Raw genomic sequence first — 12,276 nt, 5'->3', positions numbered from 1 at the left:
AGTTGCTTCTTGTCATAGCTGTTCTATGTCATAGTTATCACTAGAGGAATTACTCTAACTATACTGCAAATGGATGATATTTGTACAGCACATGGACTTCTTCAAATGACACTATCTCAAAAAGTAGAAGTCTGTTAGATCCATGTGGTCGAATCATAGTATCACATATTCTCTCTATATAAAGGTTAAATTGTTTATTACTTGGGATACTATGAGATTTCCCTACTCCTCTATTTTTTGGAATTAAAGTCTTCTGTCCTCCTCATAGTGGAACAGGAAGAGGTATAGATGTGAGTCTACAGTTTTATGAATTAGCAAAAGGAACATGTTTTACATCTGGATCATCCTAGGTACATCATCATCACATGCATGAGAAACTAGAGTTTAGAAAATAGAAAAGACCCTGAGAATTCCCAGAACTCTTAGGAGAGATGTGAAACATCCTCAGATCAGTCTTTCTTCAATACTGAAGGCTACAGAGACCTCTAAGTGACAACTTGCTTCAAATACAACAGACTCATGGATGTCATGTTATTCATCACTTCACCTGTTCCAGGCCCATGTAGCTCTTTGATTTTTTTTGTATAAATTCCATGGCAGTTATAAACTACACAGCAAACAAAATTAAAAGAGCATTTAAAGCTAGAATGACAGAGAGAAGATACTAAGTGTATCCATGAAAAGTAAGGTAAGAAGGTTATATGTAAGTTTGTTGGTTTTAATGATCCAATTTTTCAGAAATAATAGTCTTCTCATAACTTATAAAATATTTTAGTATTAAAATTTATCTGTGCTGAATGCTGGTGGCTTATACCTATAATCCTAGCTACTCAAGGAGGCTGAGATCTAAGAATCAAGGTACAAAGCCAGCCAAGGAAGGAGAGTCTATCAGACTGTTATCTCCAATTATATACCAGAAAACTAGAAGCAGTACTTTGGCTCAAAGAGGTAGAACACTAGCCTTGAGCAAAAAAGCTCAGGAACAGTGTCCAGGCCCTGAGTTCAAACCTTACGACTGACAAAAAAGAATCATTGTGAAAAATTTCCTCTTTGTTACTCTTATACATGAGTTTCTAAAACTCTTTTATTCTTTTTTTTTCCTACTTACTTATACTTTTTTTTCTTTTATTCTTATGACAATATTTTTTATTATTCTGTCTTCTATTATTGTGACAACATTTTTATTATTCATCTATGTATTCCATGAGTCTTTTTATGAATGTAATAAACACTACAGCTGAGCAGATTATAGACTAATTCATTGCCGTATGTACTGGCAGTTATGGGCAACTGACCATCAGACTCCTTCACACTTGTCTAGACTCAAACAAAAGACATCCGTAATAGGCTTAGAAGTGTTCCAATACTTCTACCAGCATAGTCAGACCAGCAGAAATAACATGTGGTCTGACCAGAGAAATAAAAACTTGGCAGCCACAAACTTGGGGAAAAAAAGAATAAGGTTTGCACAAAGATGAGTAAGCCACACAAGCACAAGATTCAGAAGGTGCCATTACAAATATGCTACCTTCACCTCTATACACACAAGAGTTTATTATTAAAGTTATCTTTGTAATAAAACTCATCCACAGAGCTGAAGGTTACATGGATAGAGAGAAAAATATCCCCAAATATGTACTTGGTATAAAAGATATAATGTTAATTCTCATTTTCAGTCCATGGCTCTTGGACAGGTAATTCTTAGCTGTAGGAAAGACGACAGTTTATACTGGTCACAGGTTTAAGGTGAATGCTGTGTTCTATAGGAAGCAGCATATCTTAGCAGGATCTATCCCCAGAAGGTATCATAAACAACCTTCTGATGCCATTCCACAATTCCAGAAGACTGGTCTGAATCTAATGAAGGTGTCATACTAACTTTAGCAGTAGCATCTGGATAGACAGATTGGACACTCAGGCATGATGTAACAGAGGAGCCCTGGAGTAAGCCGGGTTGGTGAGCCCATGCACTACTATATCATCTTCCCATGCTAATACTCACCGGTAAAATAAAGGACTAAAGAAGAGTATGACATTACCAATTCCTTTTAATTACCCAAAGCAACCATTCACTAGTTGGGTACCAAGTGGCAGGCAATTATATATGACACAAATGCCTTCCCACTTTGTGCCATTGTGACTGGCCCAGAAGACACCTGTCTTCCAGCTCTTACCACCAATCCCCTTGTTTGTTCTCTCCAACCCTTTATTGGCTGACCAACCAGTTTGTATGATCTCCCTTTCTTTTATTAAGTCATTAAACCAAAGACTGTCCAGAGCTCTTCCTACTGTGAACATACTCTCCTCACTGTCTTTCAGTGAGGTTTTAATGTAGAAGCTATCCATTTCTGTTGGATGCCCACAGCTCATCCATTCAGAAACAAGGCCTACTCTTTTTCCTTTTCTTCCAGCTATATATAGATAATTCCCCCAATGAGAATGTAAGTATAGTCCGAGGGAAAGGCAGAAAAGCAATTAGAACAGCTACCATGGAAGTCTGAGGTACTTGTTCATCTAGTCTATTTGAGTTTTGTGACTTTATTCAGCTCTTCCTGTTCCATTTGCATTTTATACTGGGAGAGTATATGTATGTTTAAGTTTCTGGTGCATATTCACTTATATTTTCAGGTCAAGTGATTGGTATTTGACACACCAGGCACAAGCCAAAAGGTGTATTTCCATAGAGAATAAAGGGCTTAAGAGGCCAAGTCTTATTCTAATCCAGAAGGTCTACATTGCAAGTTTGCTCAAAGCTTTCTATAGCATCCTATGTTAAGTGAATTTTTAATTGCTCAAAATCATGGCTTTACTGAAGAACAATTTGTTGCTGTCTTGGTTTCAATTCCTTTCAAAATTTGCAGTCTTAGAAGTTTCCCATCAAAATTGTAGGAGTAGCAACCATATATAAGGTGCATGCATCCTTCCCATTCCTGAGGCTGGCAGGCTGGGCCTCTTTCTCAGTGGTCCATGCAAGATGCAGAAAGTTATTTAAGGAGAGATAGTCCAAAATATCCAAAGACAACTAGGTTCTGAAAAACTTCTCTTAACACTGAATTGACGAAACATGGCCCATATGTATTAATCATGTAGGTGTTTGATTGTTCCTGTGCATTGATTTCAGTTCATCAAAGCTTCATCAAAGAAATGCATTAGGGTAATGTCCTGTAAGATACAAAAATGGTCCCTGCAAGCCACATATGACAATCGAAGTGAAGGATGCCATGCTTAGGGAAGTCAGCATAGCTTCCTGTATAATGTAAACAATCTCCAGACTACTTACAATACCTAATACAACATGATGCTATGCAAATACTTGTTAAACTGTATTGTTTGGGGAATCATGACAACAAATTTGTATAGGTTCAGTAAAGATGTGGTTTTTCCATATATTGCATCTGAGGCTGGTTAAATTCAGAACCTGTGGATGTAGAGGGCAGACTATTCACAAAATAATTGAGATGTGACAGAAAAGCATGCAGAAAACAGCAATCTAAGTACATCCTAACAAGTACAAACCTGTACAGGATAATGCAGAAGTGGGCTTTGGTGATGAAGTTTATAACCAAGGGATCACCCTTTATTTCCCTCTATAAGTCTGTTAGCCTTGCTTTCAAATACATATCTTTTTTGTAGTAATTTTAAAAACTATGTCAATTTTTCAATTTTTGCATGTTGTGTAAAAGTACTACTTTCCAGATGCCAGTGGCTCATGCCTGTAATCCTAGCTACTCACAAAGCTGAGATCTGAGGAAGCCAACTTGTGCAGTAAAGTCTGTGAGACTCTAACATCAAAAGGTCAGATGTGGAAGTGTGTCTAAAGTGATAAAGCACTAGTCTTGAGATAATGCCGAAGACGTGAGTTCAAACCTTAAGACCTCCACCAACAAAAAAGAAAGAAAGAAAATGTACTACTTTGTTTGGTAAGACTGTACTGAAAGAAGAAATTGCTGCCCTGTTTCTTCTATCCTTCTGATCCAAAGTCAATACAATATTATTTTAACAAAAACTAAGACTAAAACTTTTTTTGTAATGTTTTGATAAGGAGCATTGTTAAAAATCACTCTTACACCCTACTGCACTATTGGTGGGAGTGTAAACTCGTTCAACCACTTTGGAAAGCAGTATGGAGGTTCCTCAAAAGACTCCACATGGAGCTCCCCTATGACCCAGCAATCCCACTTTGGGGTATTTACCCAAACGATCACAAACAAGACCATACTAAAGCTATCAGCACAACTATGTTTATCACAGAATTATTCACCATAGCTAAGATATGGAACTAACCCAGATGCCCATCAGTAGATGAACAGATCAAGAAAATGTGATGTGTGTGTGTGTGTGTGTGTGTGTGTGTGTGTGTGTGTGTGTGTGTGTGTGTGTATTCTATGCCTCCATCAGAATCAGTGACATGGCCCCATTTGTTAGGAAATGAAAATACTTGGAAAAAATTACATTAAGTGAAGTAAGCCAGACCCAAAAAAATATAGGTCCCATGGTTTCCTTTGTTTGCAATAACTAGTGTAAGTTTAGGACAAGCAGAAAAGGTCAAAAGCTATTTACATATGGCCATATAAGATTATATTAAGCAAAATTAACCCTAAGATAGGGACACAAATGGTTTTTTTTCTTTCTTAATATTGTTTTTAATGTATTTATAATGTACTATGTGATTTTTTTTTGTATCTTTGGTATGTTCCTCCCCCACAGTATAACCCTTGTTTTCACTGTATTTGATATGGGTGCCCTGAATCTTGTATGTACATTTTTCTAATTTGGGGGGGGGAAGGGAAATAACAAAATGTTGAAATAAGCATATAGGTTTACTCATTGTAACAATGAGATGTAAAAAACACTATGTTGAAAATGAACTTTACAACTTTGGGGGGGTATAAAAGTACTGCTGCTCACTCCATTAGTACTTAAATACAGACTTCTCAACCTAGTAAGCAGAGTCTTTGCCCAAAGTTTGTGGCTTTCTACATTATTTTAGCCCAGTACAAAAAAAGCATTCTTTGTTGGCTCTTTTCAGTTGTATAATGGCTAAAACACATCAGGAGAATTTTCTTCAGCCAGAAGCTAGAAGTCATATAAAATTTTTTTAAAAAAAATCACCCATCCAAAAGTGACATCTTTTTGTCTAAACCAGTGATTCCTCTTTTTCAAACCAAATGATTTGATTATTTAGTACAATGGACATGACATTTGATCTCTATGTTCTCTTCTGAGAGACTGAAGCGATGAAAATCCTTAGAAAAAATTTTGTTTCAGACCACAGAATATTTAGCACCACAGAAAAATGGAGACACGGCTCAAGTTTTAGGTCACCAGCAATGAGCAGAAGAGCCAAGTGAGAGTGTAAGACGCTGGATTCAAGCACCAGCACCAGCACAAAAAAGAAAAAACAGAAAAATGCAGAATTGTCCAAAATATAATTCTGTGAAATGTGCCTTTTGTTGAATGAAAGAGAAGCTCAGAGGTCAAGCATGTCATTTGCATTCCCAATGTTCTCAGTTTGATTTCTAGTATAAAAGAAAAAAATAGGAAGACTATTTTTCATGGAACTCTAATAACATTTAAGCCATGGCCACAAAGCATTCATGAACCATGGTCTTCCATTTTAAAAATGAAGACCAGGCATTGATGTCACTGCATTGTACATGCTATTGTGCCCAGATTGGGTTCAATGAGAAAAGGAGAGTGAAAATTACAAAAACAAACAAGAACTTCTATAAAGAGAGCTTCTCTAATATACTTCCACTTTCCATTTGTAGCCTGATATCCATAGAACAGATGAGGGTTTCCCATCTATATGGCCAGTAGAATTTCACCACTTTCTAAGTCTATGACTTTCTAAAATTAAAATATTATAACAGTAAGCCTTTTAGAACTTTATACATGAGTGAATTATTGGAGTTTGAACTCATGGCTCTCTTGCTCACAGCTGGTGATCTACCACTTGCGCTATAGCCTTTGCTTCTGTTTTTGTTGTTTGTTTTTTGTTTTTTGGGGCTTTTTGCTGGTTAATTGGAGATAAGAGTCACAAAAGTTGTCTTCCTTGATTGGCTCTGAACTGTGATTCTCATATCTCATCCTTTAGAGGAGCTAAGAGCTCTGTGTGAAAAAACTGGTACCCAACATACTAGTGATTTTTGCAGATGAAAAATGTCCAAGAAACATGCAAACTATGTTTTTGAGAACAGCTGAGGGTTCATTCCTGGAAATCACCAAGAATGTTTGCTTGTTGTGCATTTTTGTTTCTCATTTCTGGGAGTAAGTAGCCCAGTCTTGTCTTCTGCAGTCCAAAGCTGCACCCATGTTGTCCAGAGAAGGCCATTTCTTCAAGCATCTCCCAAGTCAATGTTCAAAAGTTTACTTTCCTCTAACCACTACTTGAAAGATTTTATAGGCCTCTAGTCTTACAAATGGGAAAAAGGAAAACAAACACCAAAATAGCACAATAGAAAATACTAAACTTAAGATCTATTCCTGTAATAATGGAACTGAGTGAACTAGGAGATAAAGTATGACCTTTATGCTTCTTCATGATTTCTTTAATTAAATATCATTCTAATGAACCTTCAATTATTGGAACAGATTTGACAACCAATAGAGACATCACTTCTGCCTTACTGACAAAAAATACTATTCTGAAAGTTTACTTTGGTGCTAGTAGTATAGTATGTACCTTCAGCACATAGACACGGGCACTTTCTTCATTTCAGTATTTGTCTTCTTCGAGTATTTTGATTAGTGGTTGTGATATATTGCAGGTCTTTAGAAGTTCATTTAAGAAACAAGACTTTGGCCATAGCAGCAGTTAAGTATTATTGGAAGAGTCTCAGTCAGGGAATCTTCAATTTTGTACATTCTCTATGAGTACCAATGTTAATTCAAGCTTGATTTAGGACCCACAATAACCTTGAGCTAGCAACTATTTGTGAGTAAATGAAATTATGTAGAATTTTATTTTCTTTGAACTGGTGAAATAATCTGAGCTTTAAAAAATAAATATCACTTAATATAATTTTTTCTAAGTCTTTTCATTTCCTAACAAATGGGGCAATGTCATTCTTTCTGATGGAGGCATAGAATTCCATTGTGTATATATACCACATTTTCTTGATCCATTCATCTACTGAGGGGCATCTGGGTTGGTTCCATATCTTAGCTATAGTAAATAATGCTGCAATAAACATAGTTGTGCTGGTAGCTTTAGTGTGGTCTTGTTTGTGGTCATTTGGGTAAATGCCCAAAAGTGGGATTGCTGGGTCATAGGGGAGCTCTATGTGGAGTCTTTTGAGGAACCTCCATACTGCTTTCCAAAGTGGTCCTATGGTTTCCCTTATTTGAAATAACTAGTATATGTCTGAGTCAAGCAGAAAAGGTCAGATAAGCTGATGTTAGAGAAATGAACCCTAAGATATGTATGCAAACGTTTTTTTTTTCATGCGATTGTTTCTAACACATTTATAGGATTATTTCTTTGTTGCTTTGTATGTCCCTCCCCCATGGTATAACCCCTGCTTTCACTGTATTTGATGTTGGTATAATTTGTGGAGGGGAAGGGAAAAAACAAATCGTTTAACTAGGGATACAGGTGGACCCCTTGCAACAATGAGATGTACAAATCGTTATGTCAAAAATGAACTTTACAACTTTGGTGGTGGGGGGGGAGGGTTGGGTGGGGGTGGGGGAGGAGGATGGGAAGGGATGGGAAGGGGAAACAAAGGAGGAGGCTACAATGCTGATAAGAAATGTACTCATTATCTTTCCCATGTAATTGTAACTCCTCTGTACAGTATTTTCACAATAAAAATAAAATAAACAAATGAAACCCAATATGGACCAGAAGATTTAGCTTCTCAGACATATGCACTGCTCCTGATGTCACTGACAACTTCCTCTAATCCTATCCCTCTCCTCCAAAAAGCGATAATTGAGGATTGCAATTCCTACCCCCTTCACTGATTATATCAACACTCTCACTGAGTTTCTGGTTACTGTTGCTAAATTTGTTGTTAAAGGGATGAAGTCAAATTAATCATGTGTCAGCCTAGTGAGCTGGTGGCACATGTCTATAATCCTAGTTATTCAGGAGGCTGAGCTCTGAGGATCACAGTTCAATCCTAGCCTGGGTAGACAAAACCATGAGACACTTATCTCCAATTCAACAGCAAAAAGCCAGACATAGATGCATGGCTCAAGTGGTAGAGCACCAGCCTTGAGGGGAAAATAAAAGGTGAGTGAGAGCACGAGGCCTTTAGTTTAATCCCCAGGACTAGTACACATACACCAAAAGCAAGTTATAACATATCAAAATACCATGTCATACATCTAAAATATATTCAAGAAGTTGGAAAGTTCAAGTGTTATAAGTTAAAGTATTATAATCTGAATGAGCATAGCCTCATCTATTCTTTCAACAAATATTTTGAACCCCTACTACCTTCTAGGCACTGTACCATGTGATAAACCAACAACAGGACCCATTTCCTACCCATGCAGACCTTCCATTCCAGTGGGAGATTCAGACAAGGAATAAATGAGTTTATTAATGGACGATAAAATGTCAACTAAGTGTAAATTCTAGAGGAATGCAGCAAAGGATGAGCAGTGGGAGAGTGATGAGCTGGCACACCCTCTTGAGGACGACGCATCTGGTCCAGCTACCAGAGTGACAAGAGGGAGCCTTCCTGGGGGCATGAGGACAATAATTCTAGTCTGGAAGAATAGCTGCAAGAGTCATGTGGCCAATTTAGAGCCTGGGGACAAAACAGGAAAGAAAGAGGCAAATCCAAATAGAGCCAAGTGACTTTGGGGAGAGGGTAGATTAAGTAATAGTTCAACATAGGGCAGAGCTATTTAGAAACCACAGAGAGGAGTTGGTAAATCATCAGGAATAAAAGTTACAATGTTCACCTAAGGGGGAAGTTTAAACCAATATTTAGCTTATATTTGCACTACTCTGAACAATATTCAAACTTGGGTGTTTTCAGGATTTGTAGAACCAAGAGCAGAAGCCTGCATTCCAGAGCTGCTTTTAACAGTGCTTCAAATATATCTAAATCTTCACCCAAAGATGGGTAAAATGGCAGTAAAGATATTAGAAATAACCCTTCATTGATAATAATAAGGAATAGTTACTAAGTATCATTAACTAGAAAGGCTGTACGGGTACTCTCTACTTTGGTAAAAAATCCAACCAACCTGTCTGTCCCATAGTCACAGGGCTCTCAACCTTAGCTCCCTCTCTGCCAATCCATCCTCTGCCCTCATTGGTACACCCATATATGCACACACCTGCATCCAATCAAACACTATCTGTTTCTATTAAATATTTGTCCTGTTCCACATGGAAATGAATGTCTAAGAAAATCTTTTTTTAAAAAACTAAATGTTAGAATTCATTTCATCTTGATGAGTATAGACATAGGGTAGGCTAGACAAACAAAAATAAACCAAAGCACCCATCTCTCACATTTAAGCAGATGCGTTTTTTCCTGTTTATAATGCAGTTTGACTTAATTCAGATGGAAGCCATTAGCAGCGAATCTTTGTAATTTAGGCTCTTCTGTAGCCATTCCATGTATTATATTCAATTATTTGCCGTGAACTCTGAGACAGTATTCATTTCAGTGGTCTTGCAGCATTCACATCGTAAATCAGACAGCTCTTGCCTTCTGTTAAAAGCTGTCTTCCTCTTTGTTAACCCAAGCCATCAGCAATCTTAAATGTCATATAGAAGTAAATCCAAGTATTGATCAAAACTTGCTTGGATCCCTTTTTAGAGCATTAGCTCCCTGAGGAAACAAAAAGGTCCTGACTACTTTCATGAACAAGGACCCCCATACTGTGTATGTAATATCCTTTGCAGCAGAAATTAAAATGTCAAAGAGTCCCGATCACCTTGACTAGCTTATCATGATTTACACAGAAGGTATATTTGAAGTTGATTCCAGACCATATATTGCAACCATATCCCAAGAAATTGTTCACTTTAGCACAGTGAATTCCTGTGAGATGCCAAAGCAAGTGAGAAATCATGTCAAAGCAGCATCTTTACACAAGGGAGGAAGAGGCAACTTCCTCCCAAACTCATTAAATAGTAATGACTTCATAGCCTTAAGCTGACAAATTCCAAAGTCCTCTCAATTTCCTGATATAAGGAATCCATTTTCAAGGTGACAAGCAAGGTCAAGAAGAATTTTCAGGCTTTTCTTTGCCATGGCCCATGAACTCCAATCCTTCAATAGGAATCTCTTTCTCCTTTTATTGCTTTCTGAACACACTGCTGGTAACACTTGAAGAGATCGGTGCAAGGGTCCCCAGAACCATCCCCCTTGAGGAACTTCTTGGCAAATGCAGTTGAAGCACTGGTCTTATTCACGCTTCCTGTCGGTGCAAGCCTCCTCAACGCTGTTCCTGGCGGCAGCTGCAGCGGCCTAAGAAAATCTTGTGAAAACCTCACAGAGCCCAGCCTGGAGCCAAAACTCTAACAACAACAGATGCTGGAGGGGATGTGGACAGAAGGGAACCTTACTTCATTGTTGGTGGGAATGTAAACTTGTTCAACCACTTTGGAAAGCAGTATGGAGGTTCCTCAAAAGACTTCACATAGAGCTCCCCTATGACCCAGCAATCCCACTTTTGGGCATTTACCCAAATGTTTACAAACAAGACCACACTAAAGCAACTATGTTTATTGCAGCATTATTTACTATAGCTAAGATATGGAACCAACCCAGATGCCCTTCAGTAGATGAATGGATCAAGAAAATGTGGTATATATACACAATGGAATTCTATGCCTCCATCAGAAAGAATGACATTGCCCCATTTGTTAGGAAATGTAAAAACTTGGAAAAAATTATATTAAGTGAAATAAGCCAGGCACAAAGAAACACAGGTCCCATGGTTTCCCTTATTTGCAATATCTAGTATATGTCTGAGACAAGCAGAAAAGGTCAGATAATGTGATGTTAGGAAAATGAACCCTTAGATAAGATAAGTATTTTAATATTTTTTTTCTTTCATGCATGTGTTTCTAATGCATTTATAAGATTATTTCTTTGTTGCTTTGTATGTCCCTCCCCCACAGTATAACCCCCGCTTTCAATATATTTGGTCAGTATAACTTGTGGAGGAGATGGGGAAAAACAAGTCGTTTAAGGATTCAGGTGGACCTGTTGCAACAATGAGAAGTACAAATTGTCATGTCAAAAATGAGCTTTACAATGTCGGTGGGGGGGGGGGGAAGGATGGAGGGAGGGGGGAGGCTGGGAAGGGAGGTGAAGGGTAAACAAAGGAGGAGGCTGCAATGCTTGGTAAGAAATATATGCATTATCCTGCCCATGTAATTGTAACCCCTCTGTACAGTATGTTCACAAATAAAATAAAATAAAATAAAATAAAAATTGTGTGAATGCTAAAAGGACAAAAACTTGAATAAGACTGAATAACTCCTTTCCTGTGTTTGCTAATGACTGTTTACACATTGCTAATGGGTCACTAGGGTGTGGAGCTGAGGGAGAAATGTATTTAAACCTCCTGGTCTAAGAGGAGACATGAAATATATGGATAGCCTTGGGGGATGTGTGTGGATCCTATGATGTGCTCACAGGATGTGATGAACTACTTTTCTTTAAGCCATCAGTTTTGAAGATTTAAACTTCCTCATTAGAAATTGGCTTCTAATTCCTTTACTTAGAGGTGTTAGGTGATGTTAGGAAAATGAACCCTAAGATATGTATTCAAATATTTTTTTTCTTTCATGCATTTGTTTCTAACGCATTTATAAGATGATTTCTTTGTTGCTTTGTATGTCCCTCCCCAACAGTATAACCCCTGCTTTCACTGTATTTGATGTTGTTATAATTTGGAGGGGAAGGGGAAAAACAAGTAGTTTAAATAAGGATACAGGTGGGCCAGTTGCAACAATGAGAAGTACAAGTTGTCATGTCAAAAATGAACTTTACAACTTTGGTGGGGGGGGGGAGGCTGGGGGGGGGGCTGAGAAGGGATGGGCAGGGGAAACAAAGGAGGAGGCTACAGTGATTGATAAGAAATGTACTCATTATCTTGCCCATCTAATTGTAACCCCTCTGTACAGTATTTTCACAATAAAAAGTAAATAAAAATTAAAAAAAAAGAAATTAGCACATTGGCTTCTAATTCCTTTACTTAGAGTAATAATAGACAGCTATTATCTTCTGGCAGGAGGAGGGGGGCAGGGAGGAGGGAGGGAACAAGTGAGCAGAACAGGTGATTCGGGCTGCT

The 12,276-nt window shown here is 37.8% G+C and overlaps 1 pseudogene; it reads left to right on the top strand.

Moving 5' to 3' along the window:
• LOC138820939 (jerky protein homolog-like) overlaps positions 1-10,496 on the top strand; it is a 52,501-nt pseudogene extending 42,005 nt beyond the window's left edge.
• Positions 10,497-12,276: the final 1,780 nt, after the last annotated feature.

Source organism: Dipodomys merriami, unplaced genomic scaffold (assembly GCF_024711535.1).
Source record: "Dipodomys merriami isolate MVZ:Mamm:240054 unplaced genomic scaffold, mDipMer1.0.p SCAF_9, whole genome shotgun sequence".
Taxonomy (NCBI): Eukaryota; Metazoa; Chordata; class Mammalia; order Rodentia; family Heteromyidae; genus Dipodomys; species Dipodomys merriami.
This window is presented reverse-complemented; position numbering and strand designations above follow the sequence as displayed.